The sequence below is a fragment of the Salmo salar genome, chromosome 23 (assembly GCF_965601325.2).
Source record: "Salmo salar chromosome 23, fSalSal1, whole genome shotgun sequence".
NCBI classification, from domain to species: domain Eukaryota; kingdom Metazoa; phylum Chordata; class Actinopteri; order Salmoniformes; family Salmonidae; genus Salmo; species Salmo salar.
The window spans coordinates 38,874,684-38,890,963 of NC_138313.1; positions in this window are offsets into that span (position 1 = coordinate 38,874,684).

Genomic DNA, 16,280 nt, shown 5'->3' on the forward strand with positions numbered 1-16,280 from the left:
AATGAACCAAGGAACTATCAAACACCTCTTCAACTTGCAAGCAAGCAAAGATGTTTGAAATGATGGCAGTGGGAGGAGCCAGGTGCGTCTCACAGGCAACCGTTGACAAGCTTGTCATTCATTTGATCTGTGAGGGCCAACAGCCATTCTCTGGTCGAACAACCAGCTTTTAAAGAGTTGGTAACCACCCTGCATCCTCAATGCAAAGTCATCTCCAGACCTACTGTTAGTTCAAGAATACATGAAGCTGCCAATCACATGAAGAAGACAGTTATGGCACACCTTGGCAAGGTAAATTATGTTGCCAGCACCACTGATTGTTGGACAGCTCATCAAAGGAGTTACTTCGGGGTCACATGTCACTGGATAGATGAAGAAACTCTGGTGAGACGTTCTGCTGCACTCACTTGCAAGAGATTGAGAGGTTCCCACACATTTCATGTGCTTGCAGGTGCCCTCGATGACATCCATTATGCATACAGGATCAGGGGGAAAGTGGTAAGAACCACAACAGACAGTGGATCAAACTTCATCAAAGCATTCAATGTTTTTGGTGAGCAGAGCCAGGCAGTCGAGTCAGCAGACCGAGACTCAGATGCTGAAGAGCCAGCAGGGCAGGTTGAATTCCAAGACACCTATTCCAGCTTGGAAAATGACAGTGGCCTAGAATATCAACTCCCTCAGCATCAACGGTGTGCATGTCACCTGCTGAACCTCATTGCAACAACAGATTCTGCATTGGCAGAAACAAATAGTGATAGCTACAAAATGTTGTCCAGGTCGTCTTTTGCCAAATGCCATGTGGAATAAAACAGGACGGTCAACCTTAGCTGCTGAAGTTGTAGAGAATGAGTGCAAACTGCACTTGATCCGCCAAATCAAACACGTTGGAACTCAACTTACCTGGCTGTGGAGAGAATCACACGTATCATACAAGAGAAGGGGGAGGATGCCATAAGAAATGTATGTGAAGAATTAAAAGTGAAAATATGAGTAGCAATTTTTTGAATCAATGTAATGTTTTCCTATTACAGTAATATGTATTGTCCATGAAATGTTAGAATTCTAAGAGGTATTACATTTACCTTACCTTATCTTTCAGGCTGAGCCCGGCAGAAATGTCCTTCTTGAATGAGTACTGCATAGTGATGAAGCCTTTGGGCTCAGCTTTGAACATTCTACAGTCTACAGAGACCAACAGAGACCAACACGCATATGGGGTGGCTGCTGCCAGTGATCTTCTTACTAAAAACAAAACTTCAAAGGCTGGAAGCATCTTTCCAAATGTGCCTACCACTTATCAGAGCCATTCAGAACGGTGTCCAAAAGCGCTTTGGAGAAATGATGGAGTAGCCACAGCTTATTGCTGCTGCAATCCTTCTGCCAAAGTTCAAGATGTCTTGGACTGACAAAGCTGATGTCATCACAGCCGGTATGATTTCTTTACTCCACAAGGTTTAAACCTCATTGTCCATATGATGATATATTTTGGTCTTTGAGTCTTTTCTTTAATTGTTTTTTGTTATGTTTTTCTTTTTTTCATTATTTAAGTTGCATTACAGGTGCTGGACCTTTGCATATAACTATGTTTGGGTACAGCCAGACATGGACTCACCTCAACATTATAGAATTTGTTAGGTCTGAATGTATTTGAACAACTCAAATCAATCTCAGTATATGAGAATAACAAGTGTTGAAGTCTGTGTTAGAGCTATTGCAATGTCAATAATATGATTATGTTGCCAGCCACGTACACAGTTTGCTGAAACACTGAATATTGTGTTGTTTCCAGTGTACAGGTATGGCGTCCCTGAAGAATCATCTTGACACAATCACACAGGACGAGACTGAGCATCTAAGGCAGCATTCATCTGATGAAGAGGAGGTACAGAGGAAATGGTCAGAAGGTACATGGGAGCTGGAAGGGTATCATGCTAATCCATCGGACAAAACAGATATACTTCATTTGTTTCTGTACCTTTATTTAACAAGGCAAGTGAGTTAAGAACAAATTCTTCTTTTCAATGATGGCTTAGGAAAAGTGGGTTAACTGCCTTATTCAGGGGCAGAACGACAGATTTTTTGGGGTTTTGATCTTGCAACCTTTTGGTTACAAGTCCAATGCTCTAACCACTAGGCTACCTGCCACCACATATAGAAGCTGTCCCTGTCACGGTTATCGTCGGTGAAGGAGGACCAAAATGCAGCAGGACTGTGTTTGTTCATTTTGAACATTTATTAAATCAAAACGAACACAAAAACAACAAACAAGAGAACGAACGATCCACTGACAGTCTGGCAAGGCACAGGGTTAAACACAGAACAATTTCCCACAAACACACAGACAAACACACCCAACTAATATAGGACTTCCAATCAAAGGCAACACCACACAGCTGCCTTCAATTGGAAGTCCACCCCAATTAACTCCACATAGAAACACACTTACTAGACTACACATAGAAATACATAAACATAGACCATAAACCAAAAACCCGGAAATATTAAATCAAACACCCTTTTTCCAAAACACCACCCCGGACCACATAAAACAAATACCCTCTGCCACGTCCTGACCAAACTACAATAACAATTAACCCTTATACTGGCCAGGACGTGACAGTACCCCCCCCCCCCCCCCTTAAAGGTGCTAACCCCGGAAGCACCTTAAAACAAACAAACAAAAAAAACAACAACCCCAAACAACAAACTACAATTCCCCCCAACTAAAGGGAGGGAAGGGAGGGTGGCTGCCGTCAACGACGGCACTGTGCTACACCCCCCCTCCCCAACCCACCTATATCTGGAGGTGGCTCCAGTTCTGGCCTTTCCAGGCAGTCGGGCCACTCTGGCAGCTCGAGGCAGTCTGGCCAGTCTGGCAGCTCGGGGCAGTCTGGCAGCTCAGGGCAGTCTGGCGGTTCGGGACGGTCTGGGCAGTCTGGCGGCTCGGGACGGTCTGGGCAGTCTGGCGGCTCGGGGCGGTCTGGGCAGTCTGGCGCCTCGGGGCGGTCTGGGCAGTCTGGCGCCTCGGGGCGGTCTGGCCACTCCGGCGGTTCAGTGCGGTCGGGCCACTCCGGCGGTTCAGGGCGGTCGGGCCACTCCGGCGGTTCAGGGCGGTCGGGCCACTCCGGCAGTTCAGGGCGGTCGGGCCACTCCGGCAGTTCAGGGCGGTCGGGCCACTCCGGCAGTTCAGGGCAGTCTGGCCACTCCGGCAGTTCAGGGCGGTCTGGCCACTCCGGCAGTTCAGGGCGGTCTGGCCACTCCGGCAGTTCAGGGCAGTCTGGCCACTCCGGCAGTTGAGGGCAGTCTGGTCACTCCGGCAGTTCAGGGCAGTCTGGCCACTCCGGCAGTTCAGGGCAGTCTGGCCACTCCGGCAGTTCAGGGCAGTCTGGCCACTCTGGCGACTGTTGACTGGCGGGCAGCTCTGACGACTGTTGACTGGCGGGCAGCTCTGACGACTGTTGACTGGCGGGCAGCTCTGACGACTGTTGACTGGCGGGCAGCTCTGACGACTGTTGACTGGCGGGCAGCTCTGACGACTGTTGACTGGCGGGCAGCTCTGACGACTGTTGACTGGCGGGCAGCTCTAACGACTGTTGACTGGCGGGCAGCTCTGGTGACTGTTGACCGGCGGGCAGCTCTGGTGACTGTTGACTGGCGGGCAGCTCTGGTGACTGTTGACTGGCGGGCAGCTCTGGTGACTGTTGACTGGTGGGCAGCTCTGGTGACTGTTGACTGGCGAGGCTGGGTTTACGCACTTGAAGCCTGGTGCGTGGTGCTGGTACTGGGCGTACCAGATTGGGAACACGCACCTCCAGGCTAGTGCGGGGAGCGGGAACAGGACGAGTCGGACTGGGTTGACGCACTTCCGGGTCCGCACGAGAGACAGGAGCTGGAAACCCAGGGCTATGGAGGCGCACAGTCGGTCTTGATCTTACCTCCTGCACAACCCGTCTAGGCTGGATGGAACTAGTAGCCCTGTACGAGCGGGGTGCTTGTACAGGGCAGACTGGGCTGTGCAGGGGCCTGATGGTAGCCGTGCGTAGAGCGGGAGTTGGGTAGCCTGGTCCTCGGAGGCGTACCGGCGACCAGATGCGCTGCGCAGGCATCCTCCTACCAGTCTGGATGCCCGCTCTAGCACGGCACCTGTGAGGGGCTGGAATAATGCGCACCGGACTGTGCGTGCGTATGGTTGAGATAGTGCGCTCCTCAGCGAAACATGGCGCTCTCCACCTCATACGCTCCTCCATATAACCACGGGTAGCTGGCTTCCGGCTCTTCCTAGGCCTAGCCACACTACCCGTGTGCCCCCCCCCAAAAAATTATTGGGGGTGCCTCTCGTGCTTCTCCCTCAGCGCTTCCAAGGCCTCGTACCTCCGCCTTTCTGCCTTGGCTGCCTCAATTTCCTCCCGTGGGCGACGGTACTCCCCAGCCTGGTGCCAAGGTCCAGCCCCGTCCAGAACTTCCTCCCAGGTCCATTTCTCCCGCCAGTCCAACTCGAAATCCCTTTCCTTCTGCTGCTTGGTCCTTAGTTGGTGGGAAATTCTGTCACGGTGTCACGTCCTGGCCAGTATAAGGTTAATTGGTATTGTAGTTTGGTCAGGACGTGGCAGAGGGTATTCGTTTTATGTGGTTCGGGGTGGTGTGTTTTGTTGAAGGGGCATTTGGTTTAAGTATTCCGGGGTTTTTGGGCACTGTTTGGTTTTCAGGTATTCTATGTTTAGTCTAGTATGTCTGTTTCTATGTTTGGTTAATTGGGGTTGGGACTCTCAGTTGAAGGCAGGTGTTGTCTATCTGCCTTTGATTGAGAGTCCCATATATTAGGGTGTGTTTGTTATTTGTGGGTGATTGTTCTGTGTTGAGCCTTATGCTTTGCCAGACTGTTTGTTGTTGTTCGTTCGTTCTAGTGTTTTGTTATTTTGGTATTCATTTTGAAAATAAATAAACATCAAGATGAGCCAGCACTTACCTGCTGCGTTTTGGTCCTCCTTCACCGACGACAACCGTGACACACGGTTATCGTCGGTGAAGGAGGACCAAAATGCAGCAGGACTGTGTTTGTTCATTTTGAACATTTATTAAATCAAAACGAACACAAAAACAACAAACAAGAGAACGAACGATCCACTGACAGTCTGGCAAGGCACAAGGCTAAACACAGAACAATTTCCCACAAACACACAGACAAACACACCCAACTAATATAGGACTTCCAATCAAAGGCAACACCACACAGCTGCCTTCAATTGGAAGTCCACCCCAATTAACTCCACATAGAAACACAGTTACTAGACTACACATAGAAATACATAAACATAGACCATAAACCAAAAACCCGGAAATATTAAATCAAACACCCTTTTTCCAAAACACCACCCCGGACCACATAAAACAAATACCCTCTGCCACGTCCTGACCAAACTACAATAACAATTAACCCTTATACTGGCCAGGACGTGACAGTCCCTCAAACTCAACACAGGCCTGCCTGCTTCTGCCGCCTGTGAGCGTCTTTTTAGCTGTGCTGGACTACTCTTCACTGCAAAGTGAGCCAGGATAGACTCAATTAACTGTCACACTGGTATAAAGGATTTTGGAGACGGGCACAGGAATACACAATAGGGGTTTTTAATACACCCAAAACAAACACGTACACAAAAACACTGGGCTGTAACCCAAACAAAAGAGCAAGGGTAAACCTCGTTGACGACACGATACCCGTAATACACAATATATATAGCACACAGCATACCAGCTGCACCAACGCATAGGTACTCACACCACCAACGAACATGGGAACAATAATCGACAAGACCATGAAAATCAAAGGGCACATATATACAAATAGTAATCAGTGGGAATAGGGGACAGGTGTGCGTGATGAAAGCTCCGGAGGGATCCGTCACATTAACTTAGAAAATCATCTCATACTGAAACTGAATGGCAAATTCAGAGAGAAGTGAAATGAGTTAAGTGCTCGATAGGTAGTTCCACAAAAATATGCCTTCTGAACATTCCTTTGAACATTTGTGTAATGGAAGTTGAAGATTTTATATTAAATCAGCTGTGCTGGATCTTATCTTGTTGGTTATTTTCTGGTGTTTTATGGAACATTTGCCACACCCTTTTCACATTCTTGTAAAAGGAGAATAAAAATAACCATCAAAATTGAAATAGCACATTATTTTAGAAGTAACTTTTACTCTGAGTACTTTTTAAATGTGGTACTTTTTACTTTTACTTGAGTAGTTTTTTACACCAGTAATTTTACTTGTACTTGATTACAATTTCATTAAAGTAACAGTACTTCTACTTGAATGGATTTTACAGTACTCTTTCCACCCCTGATAAAGTATAAAAAGTACATTTATGATTCATTACTAATTCCTTAAATTAAGCAAACCAGACAGCACAATTGTCTTTTTTTTTTTTTTCATTTGCGGATAGCCAGCAGCACACTCCCAACACTTAGACAATAATTGACAAAAAAAGCATTTGTGTTTAGTGAGTCCGCCAGATCAGAGGCAGTAGGGATGACCAGGGTTGTTCTCTTGATAAGTGCGGTAATTGGACCATTTTCCTGTCCTGCTAAGCCTTCAAAATGTAAAGAGTACTTCTGGGTGTCTGCGAAAATGTATGGAGTAAAAAGTACATCATTTTCTTAAGGAATGTAGTAAAAGTAAATGTTGTCAAAAATATAAATAGTAAAGTAAAGTACAGATACCTCAAAAAACGACTTAAGTAGTACTTTCAAGTTTTTTTTACTAAAGTCCTTTACAACTCTGCAAACAACAGATGGGCGCGTTTGTTGTGGCGAATGCGAATGCGTCTTGCTTGTTTTAATAACAGACACGTGCTGCTCCCAGGTTTTTCCTTGTCCCTGTCTTTAGCTGTCCAACCAGTAGCAACACACTGCTTTGTCTCTCTGATGCAGAGGCCCCCCTAAACAAATCATCTTCTGATGACTATGCAGGAAATACAAAAAGTTGATGGATAGGGATGAAACATAGGGGTAAATGTTATTCATAATGCTTTCTGCAATGGGATAATTTAAGTGAACGTATTATTTCAAATGTACGAAAAGCATGTTTGGCTGAGTAGTTGAGGGAATTAAACTCCCTTTAGTAAACTGACTATGCATTGGTGGACAGCGCCACTGTTCTGAAGTGGTTTGAACCCTGTAGAGACTAGGCAGCATTTGAGGACAGCACCACAGTGCAGAAATTGGACAAAGCACTGGACACTAAGAAAAGGTTAGGAAATGTTGAATATAGAATTTCAAACATTATATCATACACTCATTGATATTGATATTGCCCACCTCTTTGTAGTCTAAGTGATTTGGTACCTCTCACGTACATCGTTGAGGGATATGCAGGTGTCCACAATATTGCTTGTAAGCAAACCAATCCGGAAGCTGTACCAGTTCCAGTTTGGACTCTTCTGCTACAATCATGAGATATAGACCCTCATCCCAATCCAGCTGGAAAGTAGATAGAGTGGAACTAATGGAGGATGTTATTGCTGGGTAGAGTATTTCTCTCATGGTTGGGGGCCTGTCTCGGTTGTGAAGTAATTATACCAAATATGAACACTTTGGCTGCTCATGAAACAGCCCCAGACTGCAGAGCATCTAATGAAGGTGACACTGTATGGAGGTCCTGGGGTTTGCTCCCCTGTGGAAGCCAGTATGGTGGTGAGGATGGCGCATGCAAGATACCAGATGGTAATTTTTTTATCTCTTAGATACCAGATACCCCCTTATTTCCTGTCAGACCTGGGATTTGAACCAGCAACTGTCTGGTTACTGGTCCACCTCTCTAACCTCTAGGCTAATTTAAAACTACAACGTGCTTCAGGATCGTGTATTATGTCAAACTAAAGATAGCGGTATAGACTAAATAAATGCTCATCAGATAAAGTGCTCAATGCTGTAGGCCTGTATCTTTCCTACGTCCATATGAGGATAAGACCTTTGATTTGATTTCTGAAGACAGAAGATCCACCTCACCACTTTATCTCAGCATTCAGAAAGTCCAAAGAGAACATCTTAAATGACAGGAGAATACATTTATGTTTGAGTCATTAAGCAGACCCTCTTATCCAGAGCGACTTACAGTAGTGAGTGCATACATTTTCGTACTAGTCCCCTGTGGGAATCAAATCCGTAACCCTGGCATTGCAAGCACTGTGCTCTGCCAGCTAAGCCACACTGGAACCCTGATGACTAATCACTGAAAACTATACGTTTCTCTATGAGTATGCACATCATTTAACATGACATATTGAGGACAAAGAATCTTATCTAAAAATTCGATCTGAATCAACAAAGTACCTAATGGGATACGGCAGACAAATATCCCAGTCTCTTTTGTCTATGCTAGATTTCCACAAGTGCATAGAGGGCTAGGGATTGATTTGGGATGGCAAATGCCTCTAATGTGTTACAACATTGACACAACTATGCTGTCAAAGCCATTGAAGAATTTGGCCTAGTAATCGTCTCTCCATGATGGCTTGGTGTATTTTCCTGTTGCTCTTATTTTCTCAGTAGAACATTTTAATTTCAAAATGCATTGTTTGACATAGAAAATATTTGTCCAAATTTCGAAGGACTTACACAAATACAGTAGCTGTATATCCAGACATACTTGATTCAATTCAAAGTTCAGGGTTAGTTTATTTTTCACCCTTGCTTATTAAGAAGTTGGCAAACTGGCAGCCTAGAAAATTGCTTTGACAAAAACATTTGTGTCTTGAGTATGTATCTGTCTGAAACCACCCGAAACATTAGGCATTAGAATGCATGTTAGAGTGCATGTTAGAATGCATGTTAAAGTGCATGTTAGAGTGTATGTTAGAGTGCATGTTAGAGTGCATGTTAGAGTGCATGTTAGAGTGTACGTAAGAGTGCATGTTAGAGTGCATGTTAAAGTGCATGTTAGAGTGCATGTTAGAGTGCATGTTAGAGTGTACGTTAGAGTGCATGTTAGAGTGTATGTTAGAGTGCATGTTAGAGTGTACGTAAGAGTGCATGTTAGAGTGCATGTTAGAGTGTACGTTAGAGTGTACGTTAGAGTGCACGTTAGAGTGCATGTTAGAGTGCATGTTAGAATGCACGTTAGAATGCACGTTAGAGTGCACATTCTGGTTCATCCTTCTGGTCAGTCAAACGAAGGGATTTCTCACTGTTGGAGGATGGAAGGCTACATTTATTTGGGGATTTATTTCACTCCTTAATGCCACATGTCAACATTATGTTGAGCCAGTTTAAGAGGTGTAATATTGACACCACTGTGCTCTGGGGATCATCTAAAGCTTGGTGTACAACATGCAAAAGGTCAACAACTCACTTATCTTTTCTCCCCCATCGATGGCCTGACCAGCAGCCACACCAAAGGATAGTTGTTGTGGGATTGTGTAACTATCCTTGCTCATGCCAAAGAACGTTTCTCTGTCTGAATAACCACAACAAAGACAATTATTTCATGATTAACCAACAGGCATTGAGCAAGGCACTTAACCCCAAACCTGCTCCAGGGCCGCTGCTCTGTGACTGACCCTGTACTGACCCTGTAATGACCCTGTACTGCTCCCAGCCTACCTTCTTCCACATGCAGAATCTTTTAAGACTCTTCAGGAGGGAACTTACAACACTCTGAGACTAAATTAATACGGATATGGCTGGTGTTGTAAATCAAAATTCCCCAAGAGCATTATGGCTAATGTTATCTTAATCAATAAACACCAAACTCTGCATGATCGACAGATAGAAATGTCTCCTACAGGTCAGCCTCTGAGGTCGTAGTCTAATCTAGGCAACAAAACAATACCATTGTCTGACATTGAATCAAACAATCTCTGGAAAGTGGGCACTCATTAGAATTTAAAAACAGGAAAATGTACTTCCAGGGATTATTTTATCTGAATTGTATTGTGAGACTTGGTTTAATCCTTAATATTTGAATGTACAAGTTACTTTTTCAAACAAGGAGGTGTCTAATCACCACTCCTCAATGTGATTAGTGACTGCAATCTGTCACTGACATGGGGGTTTTCTTTTAAGATTGCAGGCAAGCGCACATGATGTGGTGTTATTAGACAAGAACAGAGACGTGTGAAGTGTTGGTCGGGATCGAAGTTAGTTTATGGATGGTATGTTACATAGTTGAGTTATTCCAATGAATCTTTGCAAAACGCACTCAGTTGTGTATGATTACTTTGGATAAGGTTCACATGCTGCATTGCGTGGTCATACAACCTCTTGTTGTGCTGACCTAAATACTTATTTTTTTGTTTCATTAATTTGGTAAATGACAGTACTGTAGCTTACACCACGTGGAGATGTCACATTGAACTACATACACAAAATCTGTGAATATGTGCCTACATTGCAAGAGTCACTCACAAAAGAAGTATGTACACAATGTACCATTTCTCTCAAGCAGGCCTTGGTGGCTAGTGATATTTTATTAAAAAAGTAAATTTGCAATTGGCTGCTATAAGTGATGCTGTAATCTTGGGGAAAAGCACACTGTCATTGATGAGTCATTACTAAGAGGGAGGGGATGGTGACTCTTTCAATAATAGCCAAATGGTGGAAAATGAACAGTAAAACTAGATTCTTAACGCATGACGACACACCGTGGATCATTCATTCAGGTGTAATACCCTTGTTAGAACCAAGTATTTCGTTTATTTGTTATAATTAATTGGTAATGTATAACTGAATAGTTTGGTTTACTTTTAAGATTAGGTTTTGACCAATAAGGTCGCATGTTAAACTGTGGCCAATTGGAGAGTTGACCTGGTTAACTGGAGGCCTGGGAAAAAAAGAGAGGGAGAGAGACATTGAGAAAAGGATGGATATTACATTATGACCGTTGGTGAAGAAGAATTATAAAATAAGATGATAAAAATAGAACAAAACCCATACCTACTGAGGGAAATACCAATTGTATTTTATAAGAGAGTTGTTATAATTTTGTTAAGAATGACTTAGTAAAGACTGAAGCTACCATCTCATCATGGAGGTATTGGACAGCCTGGAGGGTAGCCTAGCATCGTGTGAAACCGAGAGAATTTCTTGGGAAAGATTAACGAGTTCATGTTCCCATGGGATATCGGTTACTGCTAAAGAGTACTGTCTGCATTGATAGCTGTGCTTGCTGTGGATCTTGTGAGGAAACCTGCAGAGAACTGCCATACTTCACTGAGGGAATATCCACGAGCAGTGAGTAACCACAACGGTGGGGTGCTTCTGGACTATATGTGTGTTTGTTTTTTTTAGCTCCAATGCGCGCCTACAGATTAAGCAAGCTTGAAATCATTTGGACATGGGTTGTGCACGACTCATTGGGGTTTATTATTTTTATTTCTTTTGATGTGGTGCTTTGAAAATGTAATAATACACATCTTGAACCTTATGTATGTTGCCTTGGTGGAGTCATTTACTGTTTCAATTTAATTTAATGCATGGGAAAGCATATCCTTATACAATAACAAAAATCTATCATAATTCCATCTGAAGTTAACACCCTATTTGTCATCACCTTAGATAGTTTACAATAGGGATTCTTATTGGAGATGTCCTTCTCACCTAACATCCCATGCTGTTGAGATATTCTACCTAAGTTAATATCTTGAGAGTCAAATTGGAGCCTGGTGAGAGGGTTACACAGGCACAGGCCATCCAGCGACCGTTGTCTTCACCAGAATTCCGCTGGGGAATTAGCAAGATAATTATAGCGTTACCTCGGGAGGAAGAGCGGGAGGGAGAGAAAAAGGGAGTATAGTGTGTGTGTGATAAATCAAGCTTCTCCTGCGTGGTTGGTCAGCAGTCAGTGGCCATAGCAAGTTGTGTGTCAGACAGTAGATGCTGAGAAGAGAGATCAACACAAGTTAGTACTCCTCTCACTTATGAGTTTATCCCTGGATCCACCCAAAATACTGGGCTGCTTTCAGTGTTATTCAACATGACAGAATGTTCAGATAGAAATAAATAATGTAGATCAGACATGCTTCTAGTATCATGTGAAAGTTTGCTACCCAACATTCCAACCTGCAACGTACAAAACGTTGCGCCCTCCTGAGCGCGACCCTGGTCTGCTCTGCTAGAGATATGGATCTGCACACCTGAGTGTTCCTACTACAGCCTTAGTCTTAGGGCAGACATGGTCTGTGGGGGAATTGAACTGCTACTGTATCAGTCATGGTCATTGAGATTAAGGGAGTGCTGTACCATCTATGACTTATCAGTATTCCTAACCCTTAGCAGAGAGTGACTAATTGAGACCCTATGAGTCATAAAACATTTAAGAACCTGCTTGTTTCATGAAAGCTGGAGGGAGTTGTTGGTCCCATCAGATTTGCTTCACTCATCCTTAACCCAAATACAGAACCGATTGCCCTATTGGGCTTGTCACACACATGTTTAAAATGATTATACACTGTCAATCCTTGAAATCCATAGCTCTGTATGAATTTGAGAGCTGTTTCATTTCCCCCAGGCACATCCTTCAGATTACCAAACAAGTGGCAGGGTCAGGCTGTTGAAATGGCAGATTGTGGCTTTAACTCTTTGAAAATGTCAAGTATAATGTGCCAACAAAAGTGACAGAAGCTAGTGAACTGGTAGTGACAACCCCTGGTAGAAAATAAATAAGCAAGCTGTCACTTCCAGGCAAAAGTGTCCTTTTTCTAATTTCAGCAAAATCATCCTTCATTTTGAAGGATGAATTTGACACTTCAACGCAAACTGAGCTTCTGTTCGGATTCCTGAGGTGCTGACCTGTTGCACCCTCTACAACCATTATTTGACCGTGTAGGTCATCTATGAAAGTTTGAACATCTTGGCCACGTACTGTTATAATCTCCACCAGGCACAGCCAGAAGTGGACTGGCCACCCCTCAGAGCCTGCTTGCTCTCTAGGTTTCTTCCTAGGTTCCTGCCTTTCTAGGGAGTTTTTCCTAGCCACCGTGCTTCTACATCTGCATTGCTTGCTGTTTGGGGTTTTAGGCTGGGTTTCTGTATAGCACTATGTGACATCGGCTGATGTAAAAAGGGCTTTTAGAATACATTTGATTGATTGATTGACTGTGAATTGAATTCAGTAGCATTTTGGGTTCCTATTTGAAATGTGATTAAAGTGAAATACAAATGACTACATAACACATGTTCAGGAATAGATCATCCTTTGTTGCAGTGAATGTGGCTGATGCTTCAATCATGACTTAAGCAATTTGATTAGGTCCTTATGGCATCAACTAGTGAATACACTGAAAATATCTTCCCAGTTAGGAGACTGTGCAAGACCTGCAGAGGCTGCAATAAGTCATAGTCCATGTCATTGTGAATTAGCCCAATGCATCATAGCATTTTGCCTTTGAGCAATCCTGAGGTTTAACCGCATTTAGCTCCAATTTCAACCCATCAATGCAATTCAAACCTGTCCAAAATGCCTCTTTGCATTCACATGTTCAGGATAAAAAAGTAAATGTCTGAAGGTACCAGGAATAGAGGGAGATGTTTGGTGTTAGCTATAAGACACAAGATGGCCAACCAAGCAAGCACCACACTATCAGTCACAGTGCAGCAAAGAGGCCATCTGGGATTTACCAGGCCTGATTGCTACTCAGCCAATTGATCCCTTGGCAATTCAAAGAGAGGCTTCGGCACTTCCCCAGCCTCCCCTCTCCGTCCGGGCTCAGACATGAAAGAGCTGTGCTCCACAGGACTGTGGCCAGGGTCCACCATAAATCGATAACTCAGAATATCGCCAGAAGGTCAGAAATAAACTTCTACGGCTGTTTCTAATGACAGCATAGAATGGACTGGAATTTGTCTTATAAGATTCTGAAATACGTTGATCCAAAAGAATGATATAAACATTTGAGAGGGATGTTTTTACTGGATGAAAGTCATTTGTGGTTTGAATATTGTTTTATAATGAAGTTAACGGTAGAGAACTTGATAGAGATCATCCTACAACACTGGACTCACAATATCATCCTACAACACTAGACTCACGAGATCGTCCTACAACACTGGACTCACGAGATCGTCATACAACACTGGACTCATGAGATCGTCCTACAACACTAGACTCACAAGATCGTCCTACAACACTAGACTCATGAGATCGTCCTACAACACTGGACTCACAAGATCGTCCTACAACACTAGACTCACGAGATCGTCCTACAACACTGGACTCACGAGATCGTCATACAACACTGGACTCACAATATCATCCTACAACACTAGACTCACGAAATCGTCCTACAACACTAGACTCACGAGATCGTCCTACAACACTGGACTCACAAGATCGTCATACAACACTAGACTCACGATATCGTCCTACAACACTAGACTCACGAAATCGTCCTACAACACTAGACTCACGAGATCGTCCTACAACACTGGACTCATGAGATCGTCCTACAACACTAGACTCATGAGATCGTCCTACAACACTAGACTCACGAGATCGTCCTACAACACTGGACTCACGAGATTGTCCTACAAAACTAGACTCACGAGATCGTCCTACAACACTGGACTCACGAGATCGTCCTACAACACTGGACTCACGAGATCGTCCTACAACACTAGACTCACGAGATCGTCCTACAACTCTAGACTCACGAGATCGTCCTACAACACTGGACTCACGAGATCGTCCTACAACACTGGACTCACGAGATCGTCCTACAACACTGGACTCACGAGATCGTCCTACAACACTAGACTCACGAGATCGTCCCACAACACTAGACTCACGAGATCGTCCTACAACTCTAGACTCACGAGATCGTCCTACAACACTGGACTCACGAGATCGTCCTACAACACTGGACTCACGAGATCGTCCTACAACACTGGACTCATGAGATCGTCCTACAACACTGGACTCATGAGATGATCCTACAACACTGGACTCACGAGATCGTCCTACAACACTGGACTCACGAGATTGTCCTACAAAACTAGACTCACGAGATCGTCCTACAACACTGGACTCACGAGATCGTCCTACAACACTGGACTCACGAGATCGTCCTACAACACTAGACTCACGAGATCGTCCTACAACTCTAGACTCACGAGATCGTCCTACAACACTGGACTCACGAGATCGTCCTACAACACTGGACTCACGAGATCGTCCTACAACACTGGACTCACGAGATCGTCCTACAACACTAGACTCACGAGATCGTCCCACAACACTAGACTCACGAGATCGTCCTACAACTCTAGACTCACGAGATCGTCCTACAACACTGGACTCACGAGATCGTCCTACAACACTGGACTCACGAGATCGTCCTACAACACTGGACTCATGAGATCGTCCTACAACACTGGACTCATGAGATGATCCTACAACACTGGACTCACGAGATCGTCCTACAACACTGGACTCACAAGATGTCACCTTACCAAGATCTTCTTTTGTTTTTTTTACTCAAATGAGGTTGGTTTTATGTTATAAAATAGATACAATTTATGAAATATTTCAGGAAGGAAATGCCAATTGACAAAGCACACTGCATGTCTAATCGATCTCTATTCACTCAGATCTCCCTACTCCCAAGAGTGACACACCGAGGGTCATTAGAGTATTGTAAGCGCTCAGTGGATAATTGGCTGAGTCGCCACCCATACAGGAGCATGGAGGAAGTGCTTAGTAGCAGGGAACCTCCAGTATGTCTGTCAAAGAACCAATTAAGCTTATGGTGCAGGATCCTCAGTCTTCTTCCCTCAAAGAGCTCACTAAAGGTAAAGAAAGAGACAAGGGGATGAATCCAAATACAGCAGTGTAAAGTTAGCCCCTATCCTACTGTATGCAAAACTCCTTATTCTTTTTTATCATTGGTATAAAAGAACAACACAGGTAAGACCAATAGGCGGAGTCTATAGGTGGAGTTGGGGTAGTCTGTAGATGGAGTTGGGGTAGTCTATAAGTGGAGTTGGGGTAGTCTTTGGATGAAGTTGGGGTAGTCTATAGGTGGAGTTGGGGTAGTCTATAGGTGGAGTTGGGGTAGTCTATAGGTGGAGTTTGGTTGGTCTATAGGTGGAGTTGGGGTAGTCTATAGTTGGAGTTGAGGTAGTCTATAGGTGGAGTTGGGGTAGTCTATAGGTGGAGTTGGGGTACTCTATAGGAGTTGGGGTTGTCCTATAGATGGGGTTGGGGTAGTCTATAGGTGCAGTTTGGGTAGTTTACAGGTGGAGTTGGTGTAGTCTGTAGTGGAGTTGGGGTAGTCCTATAGAT